General features: G+C 39.3%; 1 pseudogene; it reads right to left on the bottom strand.

Moving 5' to 3' along the window:
- Positions 1–1,461: 1,461 nt before the first annotated feature.
- LOC102472279 (ataxin-1-like) overlaps positions 1,462–12,248 on the bottom strand; it is a 46,160-nt pseudogene continuing 35,373 nt past the window's right edge.

Raw genomic sequence — 12,248 nt, 5'->3', positions numbered from 1 at the left:
GCATTTTCTGGCCCAAGTAAAAAAAAAAAAAATAGAAGACAAGAGGAGGGAGAGAAAATAGGCAACACGCAGAAAGGATAAAGTGAACAAAAAGCTGTGTGCTAGATATGTTTTGAGAAATGAAGAAAGCATGAGGTGAAGTATGCATTTGGCTGAGTCTGATTTCATAATTAGAGAAACCAGCCTTCTCATTAAGGCAACGCAGGGTAGACATAGATGGAGAAACACCAGGGCTCCTTTAAGGTTGGACACTAAGAGAAGATAGATGGAAATGACTGGAATGCCCTTAAATAAAGCAAAAAGCAGTTCGCGTCCCGGACCCAGTGGTTTAAAACTCACGCTGGGCACATGTGCGTGTGTGCCCAAGATCCCAAGAGGAGAATGGAAGTGAAGGGATTGTGGCATGGCCATCCCCCCTGAGGGGTGATTTCTTGCTCTCTCTCTGTCTCTGTCTTTCTGGCAAGCTCACGCGCCCTATAGCAGAAAATCCCCCCCCCAAAAAAAAAGAAAAAAGTGTTCTAAGAAAGTATGGCTTTTAATAGAAAAATTGTATTTTAATTATCTGTCCATAGTCCTATTTCCACCGCTAGAGTATAGGTTATGCAAGGGCATTGTGTCTTTTTTGTTTATTTGTTATCTTAATTTTGTTATAGGGTCCAGCAGTTGCCTTAGAAAGACAGAGAGAAAGAAAGAAAGAAGATGAGAAATCATCCTCCCAGGGTGGAGGAGGATGGGTACATCACAATCCCTTCTCTGTCATTCTCCTCCTGGGATTTTGGGTACATGTGCCCAGTGTGATTTTCAAGCTGCTGGATCCAGGACTCCAACTATGCAGTCAGTCATGGGGAATCCAGTCACCTGAAACTCCACACCACCTGCTGGACTATAGTGTCTTTTCTTTCTTTTCTTTTCTTTCTTTCTTTTTTTAAACATACTCACCCTTCAAAGTTCATATTTTTTACAAGAAGTATTCTGGGTGGGAACCCTCTTATTTCCAACCATGGGGCCTCCTGCCTTCCCACCACAAAAAAAAAAAAAGAAAGAAAGAAAAAAACTTCAGACAATTTTAACTGCTACTAAAAGCTGTGGATCATTTTTAGCTCTTTCTTCACTCCCATCCTTTGCCACCTGCCCCCAAAGTCTGGACTTCCCCTCGCAAGAGCTAAGAATAGGGAGGAAAGAACAAGGAGGTCCTGATTTTGCAATATTTTTTATCTCCTGTGCACCCCCTTCCTTGCCCAAGGCCTGCTGCTCCCCATCATAGCACCCTCTGGGGATATCTTGAAAGAATGGTGTTGAGCAAGAGCTCTTGCCTTAGGAGGCTGCCTTCATGCCTCCCCCAACTCTCAAATCTCACTGCCAACAGGACCATTCCCTTCTCCTCATGTTCAGATTTTCTGGCTGCTCATGGTGAGGCTCAGCTCTGGGGCAAAGCCCCAGTTCTATTCTAGGAAAAAAGATTTATTTTCCCATATTGTAATGCCCTTTGATAGACAGCTTGACCTCCTGTGGAATGAAAGAGGGACAAATCAGCACAGCCTGTGCCTCCTCTCCTTGCACACGATATCTTTGGAAGACTGAGGCTGACCAGCAGGCCTGAGAATCAGGTTCAAACTAAGAGGATTCAACCACACAGGAGCCCTCTCCTGCAGGCTATTTCTTCTCCTCAGTGTCACACAGCTGTCTGAGTCCCAAGACCATCCTCTTAGGCCTTTCTCAGGAGCATGGGGCCTAAGAAACTGAGTTATTGTTCAAGTTCTGTAAACTGATGGAGATGCATACATCTCCCACTTGTATCCAATGGCAGAGTAGAGAAAAGAACTGTTCAGTCCACCCAGGGCTGCAGGAGGACCAATCCTGGCTATATTCAAAGAAGGGGTGCTCAGGGAACATCTCAATGCCCATTTTACTCTACTGCTCACCAACCATGAAAAGCAGCATGACAAATCCAGGTCACTGGCTCTCCTGAATGCCTACAGCCATGCTAGAGTTAATCTTCCATTCCCCACTCACCTTGGCACTGTGCATAAAATCTGGGGACTGAAAGTCCTCCATCTCCTTCAGCTCCCCCATAGCCAGCTGGATGATGGTGCCTTTCATGAAATGGGAAGGGAAGAAGTGTGAAGAAATAACAGGGGGATGGCATTGACTCTTTGCCTGAGAAGGTAGCTCTGCTCTGTGTGCCCAGATTCAATGCCACCAGGGTCTCTTTCAATGGGTACCAGGTTGCTATTGGCTTCAACCATTGCTTTGAGTAAATGTCTATGTTTCACCAGTTTCTAATGGGACTGAGGGTAGAATCCACAAGCCTGATTTTTCTCTACCAGCTCTGCAGGGTTCCTGGCTGACCCTTGCACCTCACCCTGCTAATTTGGGGTATTATGGGACAGCTTCTTCCTCTGAGCTGCCACCACACAATAGTTCTGAGAAGTTAAAGTGCCATCTACCTACTAGACCTCAAGGTCAGTGTCTAGGGTCCCTCGGTGTACCAGTGCTGCCACCTTCACCTATGGAGTCAGAGAACCTGATAACAACTGTTTATCTACCACACATTCCACCATGGACACCAATCCCTGCCCTTCGCTCATGTTGTTGAGGGGAGTCTAGGGCTTCACTTTCCCATAGTAAGTTTAGTCCTCATTGTTTCTGTTCCCCATTGGCAGCAGCTGCTTCTAGAGCAGACTAGCCCTTCTGAGAGGTAAGAATAGGACTGGCACCTGCTGAAGGGGTTTTGCAGGGTATACCCAGAAAGTAGCCTGGACATCTGATAATAAAAGGGCATCCAGCCGGAAGTGAGCTCCAGTGGCTGAGTACTTGAATGATGTGGCAAATGCCCAGGTGGGGAGGAGGAAAAGGGGGCTCTGTTAAATGAGTGGGATGAGGATGAAACCTGGGGGCAGGGAGTGGCTCCTTTTGCCAGGAGTGAGGTGTATGGCACAAAATGTGGAAGGTGAGAGGTGATGAGATTTGCATAAGAAGAAAGGAGCGGATTTGGTAGGAAATTAGGTGGCACAACATAGGGAAGGCTGTAAGGAAACTTGATAAACGTCAGTGAGGAGGACAGGAGCTGAGCATTGTGGATTGGAAAATAGTGGATTCCTGGATGTTGAATCACTGATGGAGCTACATTGAACATGGGGGATAAGGGACTCATGTTCACCACAGATTGGAGGCCAATTGGTGAGAAGGTGTGAGAAGGTGGCAGGTGGCACAGCCACCTTATTTGGCATGCCATACTTATTCACCATCAGGCCAGTGATAGCCTCTGCTCCATCACCTCCCAGGCTGACTCTGGCTCCTGCCTGGCTCTGCCCTGCCACCACAACCCCTCAGGATCACTCAGAGATATCACTGGAGAGTGTGTGGTTGGTGGAGCAGTTAGTAGTTCTCCCTACATCCTCACTGGTCATGGTGAGGTCTCATTTCTTTTGTGGAAGGCATTCCTGTGGAAGGCCTTCCTGACCCCATCATGAACAGGCTTCATATTGCTTTATGGTGTTCCTGGAGTCTGGAAGGGATCTACTTGCTCCTTGGGGCATCAGAAGGAGCTTCTTTGTGGCTTTCCTGCACCCCTCTCTGCTGCTGGGTGGGGTTCCGATACCTGAGCTTCCAGCGGTGGTTCTGGATAGCTGTTGTAAGTGTCCTCGTGGCTGACTTGGGAGCCATACCATCTCACAGCTTCTCCCCAGGCTTCTCCCTCTGGTCCTGAGCAAGTGATAGCAGCCTTCCTGACCCTGGAATCCACCCAAACATCCCCCATAATCTCTTATTCAATTTTATATGCCAAACTTCTAGTATGCAGTAGATCTCAATAAGCATTTACAGAACTGAGCTGTTGAACTGAATTTGTTTAATATAATGGGTCATAAATATTTAAACTCATGTGGAGTTATAATGGCTAATCACTATAATGTAAATTACACTTAAATCAATTCATTTAAACAAACATTGACACATAGGGACCAAGCTAGGCACTAGGTATCCAGCTGTAAGTGAGACTGAGTCTGGCTTAGGCACTGGTTTCATCTTGTCTGCACATTAGAATTATCTAGGAAAAGTAAATTATTGTTATAAATATCACCTGTATTTTTGATACATATGAAACTGCAACTGAACTTTATTTTGTCAATGTATTCTGAATGAACTGAATAAAGTTTCTTTTTAAAAAAGTTATCTGAGAAAGCATTTATAAAAATTGATCTCTGAGTCTCCCACCCCAGGGATTATTGTTTAATTCATCTTGGATACAACCTAGCATTAGGATTTTTAACATTCAGCCTAGGCTAAGAATCACTGATTTTATGGTGAAAATAAGAATGAAACAAGTAATGGTGAGTATAATGAATGCTTTAAAAAAGTAAGGATAATATGGGGACCAGCAGTTAGCATAATGGCTATGTCACTGTACTCCCACAATGTTGACCGCTGCTTGTGTCCCGGGCCCAGTGGCTTAAAACTCATGCCGGGCGCATGTGCATACATGCCCAAGATCCCAAGAGGAGAATGGAGGAGAAGGGATTGCGGCGTGGCCATCCCCCCTGGGGGGGTGATTTCTAGCTTTCTCTCTCTCTGTCTCTCTCTGTCTGTCTGGTGAGCGCACGCGCCCTATAGCAAAAACCTCTCAAAAATAAAAAAAAGTAAGGATAATATGGAAATTTATCATCTAGTCTTGTTCTAGTCTTGAATAGAGTCAGACTCTACATCCAGAAAGAATATTCTTCAGGAAAGAAGTGAAAATGAAGGCATTCTCATATGAAGGAGAAACAAGAAGTTGTCATCATCAGATCTAGCCTAAAAGGATAACTAAGAGATATTTTCTAAATAAAAAGGAAATGATAAAAAGGAAATATAAAAGAAGAGAGATAAAGGAAAAGGAGTAAAGAAAGCAAAACAAAACAACAACAACAAAAAAAAAACCAGAGAGAATAAAAAATAAAAGAAAGAAAAATCAAACAGAGAAAAATCTTGGAGCCTCGGAAAGTAAGAACAATTAAGAGGGTAAATGCTTCTCCTTGAGAGTTTTCTAAACTATGTTTGATGGCTGAAACATAATTACAACATAATTTGATGTGATTTTCAATGTATGCTAGAAAAATTATTTAAGATAATTATAAAGAACAAAAGCTTGTTCCAGGGCATTCTTCCCAGAGAAATAAAAATTTATGACTATAGAAATACCTATACATGATTGTTTATAGTAGCTTACTTCATGATAGCCAAAAACTGGAAACATTCAAAATGTCTCATAATAGATAAAGTGTTAAACTTTGGTATATAGATAGCATGGTGTATACCCAGCCATAAAAAGAAATAAACGATTGATAAATGCAATAACTTGGATGGATGTAAAGGCCATCATCCAAGTGAAAAGAGCCAATCCAAAAACGTCAAGCTACATGATTCCATTTATATAACAATCTCAAAATGATAAAATTATAGATATATAGAGCATAGATTAGCAATTGACAGAGGTTAAAGATGTGGGAATGGAAGAGGTGACTGTGGCTATAAGATAGAACCACAAGGAATATTGGTGATTGAACTATTCTGTGTCCTGACAGCAGTGGTAGCTGTATTGATCTACATGTGTGACAAAATGGCACAGAACTATGCATATAAATTGTACTAATGTCAATTAGTTTCCTACTTTTAAAAAAAAGATTTTATTTGACTTTATTTATTTATTCATTTATTTCTTTTAATTTGACCATAGAGGGACAGAGACAGAGAGAGATGAAGCAAGCCACCAGGCTCAGGACCCAAACTGCAGTCATTCATGTGGAGGTCCAGTGCCTTTAACCACCATGCCACCTACTGGCCCAATTTTCTACTTTTGATATTGTGCTATTGATATAATCAAGATATAATTACTGGGAAAAATTGAGTGAAGAACCTCCCTGTACTATCTTTGTAACTTTCTGTGAATTGATCCTTATTTAAAAAATAAAAAAAGTTAAAAGACTCCTATCCTAAAATAACTGTAACCATAATAATTTATCACTGGATAAACAATATAAAAAGAGAAGTAAATTGTAACATTTATGACCTATGTTATGAAGGTGGGAAAGAAGTAAAATTAGAGAATGTTAGGACATGTTGAAGTTAAGGTGTTATCACCTTAAAATAGGATGTTACAACTATAAGATATTTTCTTTGAATCTTATGATAAACACAGAGGAAAATTCTACAATAAATACACAGAAGATTAAGCAAGGAATCAAAGTATACCACCACAAAAGTCATCATATCAAAAATGAAGACAGCAAGAAAGGAAGAAATGAGCATAGGAGGAACAAAAAAAGTCAGAAAATAATAAAATGGCTATAATAAGTCATTGCATACCAATAATTTATTTAAATGTATGATCATAAGGCTTTCCAAGTTCCACTGGCCAGTGCAGCTAGGTGCCAGAAAAGCAATCTCTAAATGTGAGCAACTGTGAAGCTCCCTGTTGATGTTCTGCTAAGCGGGTCATGACCTTTGGATCCTTTTTTGTCCAGCTGCTTCTCCAATGCTTTTTAAGTTCTGCCAACCTGCCTGACTGAGACCTAGAGAACCAGGTTCATTCAGATTTCATATTTCACTGGCATGTGCCTTGCACTTCTTTCTGTAGTTACATATTTCCAGCCCAGTTCTAGGTGCATTTCATCCTGAGAGGTTGTTAGAGGATTTGAGCATCTGGACCTGGCTATATACACCCTATTTTGATTGTAAGAAACATGCCCCTACCAAAGAACATACCTAGGAAGAAGAACTGTTCTTTTCCACTGACACTAAAACAGAGAAAAAAAAAACATTCAAAACAGTAAGAATAAGTGTGTACTTCATCAGATGATGAAAAACCAGTGCACACGCACAAGAAATATGAATAAACAAGTAAATACTTCTCTCTAAAGGGAACACAACATTCTTCATCACCCATAGACACCATAATAGAATTCACAGATATGTCAGAAAAATAATTCAAAATATTCAAAGCAACAAGACTAAATGAAATGCAAGAGAAAAGAGGCAATAAACTCCAGGATATAAGGAAGTTCTTCCACAACTTGAAGGAGGAAATAGATATCATAAAAAAAAATCAGAAGATCTAGAGATGAACACTGTAATACAAGAAATAAAAGTCTCCCTTGACAGTATTTTTTTCCGAAGTTTTTGCCTTAAGGCACAAGCACTTTCCAAAGAGAAAAAGACAGACACAGTGAGAGGGAAAGTGCGACACACATCACAGGGGTGGGAGGTGGCCATGCTATAGTCCCTTCTCCTCCATTCTCCTCCCAGGATCTTGGGCACACACACACATGCACATAACATTAGTATCAAGCCACTAGGTCTGAGACTTGAACTGTAGTTGGCCATGTGGAAGTCCAGCAATGTAACCACTACACCATCTGCTGGTCCCAGTCTTGACAGTATTAATAACAGATTAGACCATTAAGAAGACAGAATCTTTAATTTAGAAGATAAAAATCTCTGACCTAGATAGAACTATTAAAAGAATGAAAAAAGGAAGATAACATACAGGAAATACTAGATACCATTAAACACCCAAACATCTGAAAAATTAGTATTCCAGGAGGTGAAGAATCTAATAAGGTCATCAAAAATCTATTCCATGAAATACTTGTAGAAAACTTTTCAACCTAGAAAAACAATCAAACATTCAGACCCAAGAAATACAAAACCCCAAATAGAATCAACCTAAGAAGTTTCTCTCCACAGCACATTATAGCCAGATTGGTCAAAATTGCAGATAAAAACAAAATTCTAAAAATGGAAAGAAAGAAACATTAAGCTTCTTATAAAATCTATCCCATTATACTAACATCACACTTCCCAAGTGAAACATCACAAGCAAAGAAAGAATGGGAAGATATATTGAAAACGCTACAAGTAAAACAATTTTTACTAAGAATACTATATCCAGCAAAACTTTCTGTCACATGGGATGAAGAAATAAAGTCATTCTCAGATAAAAGCTGAAAGAGTTCACCAAAACTAGACCAGTTTTTCACGAAGTAGAGAAAGGAATACTATATCAGAAAAACTAAAGTGGAACAAACAGAAATAAGGGAACAAAAACAAGAAAATGGCTAACAAAATGTCAAGGACAATTTCTGGAAATAACAACAATGATCAATGTTAATGGGTTAAATGCTCCAATCAAAAGACATAGACTGGGAACCAACAGATGGTATAAAGGTTACATTGCTGGCCTTCCACGTAGTTGACCACAGTTTGAGTCACAGAACTGGTGGCTTAAAACTCACACCAGGTGCATGTGCATGCATGCCCAAGATACTGAGAGGAGAATAGAGAAGGGATTGCAGCATGGTCATCCCCCTGGGGGATGATTTCTTGCTTTCTGTCTTCTGTTTCTCTCTGTCACTCCAGTGAATGCATGGGCCTTATAGTAAAAAATAAATAAATAAGGAGCTCTCAAAAAAATAAAAAATACACAGGATGACTTGAATAGATTTTTAAAAGCAGGAGCCTTCTATATGCTGCCTAGAAGAAATGCATCTCATGGTTAAAGACAAACAGACTGAAAGTGAAGGACTGGTAAAAGATATTGCAAGTGAATGAAAACCAGTAAAAGGCTGGAGTCATATTCTGATATAAGGCAAAATAGATTTTAAGACAAAAACTGTAAGAAGAGACAAAGAAGGACATTATGTAGTACTAAAAGGAGAAATTCATTAAGAAGATATAACACCTATAAATATCTATGTGCCCAACACTGGAGCAATCAAATACATGAAAAATAGACTGCTTGATTCAAAAAGAGAGATAGACTGCAAGAGGATAATTGTTGGATATCTCAACACTCCACTGCCTTCTCCAGACATGATGGGGCCATGCAGGCAACACAAGCTGGTAAGGATGCTGCCTCCCATTCTAAGGCAGGGCCTGGACTGGGAAGAAACTGAGGCAGGGCCCAGTTTATGAGCCCTCCCTTGTGTCCTTGAACAGGCCGGTATTCAATTTCTCTGCCGTGAGTTTTACTGTTATTATGGTACCCTGTAAGGGTAAAACATCACCCCCAACCATTGCAATAAAGCCAATTAGTGATCTTGTAGGAATGTGGTTCCCTAAGACTGACACAAGGACCAGGAAGTTTAAGACTCCCCCACCTGTCTGTTTTTAAGCCAAAATTAACATATAGATTAAGTTAGTATAAACCAAATTAGCATTAGAAGCATTTGTAGACTAAGTTAGTTTAAGGCTAGTTTTATGTAGATACCCCTTGTTAAAGCTACAGGCCGAAGTTAACTCATGCTGGGCAAAGTCAGCACATTCACCACATAACAGAGACTCAGAGATAAAACAAAAGAACTCACTAATTGACAGACTCAGCAATCAAAATGCAGAAACTCACAGGTTTATAAAAGGAAAAAGCCTGACTGGGACAATGGGATGAACAAACCTGAGGCCTCCAGAGAAAGACTACCTTAGCTGGGAGCTCTTATCTAAAGCAACAGGTAGCTTTCAACTACAAAGAGTTTCTCATCTATGTGCTGTTGACTATGAAAAACTGCTAATAAAACATCCTGTGTTGTCTTCTGAGCTACAAGATCATCTTCCTTTCCCATATAAGATCATAGACTCACCCTCTATTGTTGTAATGTATAGATAGTCCATATATTAACTGTGTCTTTACTTAGCACGACAAGATTTCTATCTAGGTCTTTATAACCAGCAATGTTATTGCCCTGTCCCGGGACTAAAGTTATCAAACATCCTGCAAGCCCCCTCTTCAAAAGACCCTTCCCAGTAATCAAGATCTAAGAAGATACAACAGACAAATGGACTTCCTCATCCTGAGAACTGTGATTGATTTTACCTGATCTGACAAGACAAACAGCATGTTTATAATTATTGCTTCCATGCTTTGTATACCCTGTTCCTTAGAGTAAATTTTTTACTACCCCTCACCCTCCTTACTTCCTAAACCTCCCTCAATAAATACGCATGTTTTAATAGCCACGGTGCTGCAGCCTGGAGCTGGGTCTGGCTGTGGCCGGCTGAGAACATGCTAAGGAGCAATGAGGTCTCAGTCTAATTTTTATGTTCCTGATCACCCGTGTTGCCTTCCTGTGTACGAGCCACCCACCACTGCCGAGGCCAGACCCCAGCACAGACAGATCATCTAGACAAAAAATAAGCCAAAATAACTTGACCATAAATAACCTGACAATCACAAGATATACATTTTCTCACATCCACCAGGAACACTTTTAAAGATTGACCACATGATAGGGCACAAAATAAGCCTTTATAAATCCAAAGGTAGAGAAATTATATCTAGAAACTTTCCCAACAATGATGGAATTAAACTTGAATCTAACTACAGGGATCAAATAAAAAATACACAAGCACAGGAAAACTGAACAACCTACATCTAAATGAGTTCACAACTACTGAAGAAATTAAGACAAATCAAAAGATTTATTGAAACCAATGTTAACTAGTACTGAGCTTTCATAACCTATAGAACACAGCAAAAACAGTCATTAGAGGGAAGTTCATAGCAATTACTGCTCACGAGAAAAAAATCAAAAGATGGAAAATAGGCAACCTAACAACATACCTCAGGGAACTGGAAAAGCAGCAAGAGAGCCCAAAAAATTGTAGACAAAAAGAAACAATAAAGATTCAAGCAGAAATAAATGAAATAGAGAATAAACATACTATACAAAAAAATTAAAATTAAAAGCTAATTCTTTGCAAAGATAAAATTGACACACCATTAGTTAGACTAATTAGGAAGAATAGAGAAAGGCACTGGATAAATCAAATCATCAATAAAAGAGGCAATATTACAACAAAAATAGCAGGAATACAAAAGATCATCAAACTTCTATACACTGACAAACAAGAAAACTTGGATCAGATGGACAAATTTTTGGATACATATAATTACCAAGATTGAATCGAGAAGAGATAGACTGAGTAGACCAATAGCAAGCAATGAAATGGAATCAGTGATAGTCTTCCAACAAAGAAGAGTCCAGGTCATGATGGCTTCACCTCTGAATTCTTTTTTTTTTTTTTTGAGAAGTTTTCGCTATAGGGTGCGTGTGCTCGCCAGACAGACAGAGAGAGACATAGAGATAGAAAACGAGAAATAAACCTCAAGGGGGGATGGTCACGCTGCAATCCCTTCTCCATTCTCTCGGGATCTTGGGCACACACACACACGCGCCTGGCGTGAGTTTTAACCCACCAGGTCCAGGACGCGAACCACAGTCGACTACGTGGGAGTCCAGCCACATAGCCATTATGCTAACTTCTGGTTCCCTTCACCTCTGAATTCTATAAAACCTTTAAAGAAGCTCTAACTCCCATTCTACTGAAGCTATTTATGAAGATCCAAAAGAAAAGAACCTTCCCAAATTGATTCTATGAAGCTTCCATTACCATCATCCCAAAAAACAGATATCACAAAAAAGTAAACTACAAACCAGTATCTCTGATGAATACAGATGCAAAAATTCTCAACAAGATACTAGAAAATCATATGAGATGACACATTAAAAAGATTATACACCAAGATCAAGTTGACTTTATTCCTTTTATAAAAAAAATTATTGATTGATTCTATTTATCATCATCATCATCATCATTTTTTTAAATTTGCTGTAGGGCATGCATGCTCAGCAGAGAGAGACAGAGAGAGAAAGAGAGAGAAAGTGAGAAGGCAAGCTGCCAGGTCTGTGACTTGAACCATTGTACAAGTAGAAGGAAAGTTAACAACCGTGTGATCATATCAACCAATTCATAAAAAGTATTTAATAGAATACAATATCTTTCTTCTTTCTTTCCTCCTTTCTTTCTTTCTTTCTTCCTTTATTTCTTTTTATTTACATTTAATTACATATATCTTTACAGTGTACATTTCTTTTTCAAGCACAAATACCATGTAAGTTAGTCAAGACAAAGATATTATTATATACATTTTTATCAGCAAATAGCTTCTAATTTTTTGTCAATTAAACATACTTTTACCTTTTTCCTTCCCTTTTCCCCTTCCTCCCGTCCATACGAAACAATTTTTCACATTTTATTGATTTACAAAAGATCTTAAACTGAAAATATGGACGAAGCTAAAATGATTTTAATTTAACTGTAATTTTCTTCTGAAACATTTTTTCCCTCCATCCCCTCTATTATTAAAGAGAGGTATAAGCTAACTTATTTGTAAAAAAAAAAAAAAAAAAAAAAAAAAAAAAAATTTCTCAATTTGG

This window comes from Tupaia chinensis, unplaced genomic scaffold, assembly GCF_000334495.1.
Source record: "Tupaia chinensis unplaced genomic scaffold, TupChi_1.0 Scaffold000357_1, whole genome shotgun sequence".
In the NCBI taxonomy this organism is placed as follows: Eukaryota; Metazoa; Chordata; class Mammalia; order Scandentia; family Tupaiidae; genus Tupaia; species Tupaia belangeri.
The sequence above is the reverse complement of the archived record's forward strand: the minus strand, read 5'-3'. Positions and strand labels throughout refer to the sequence as shown.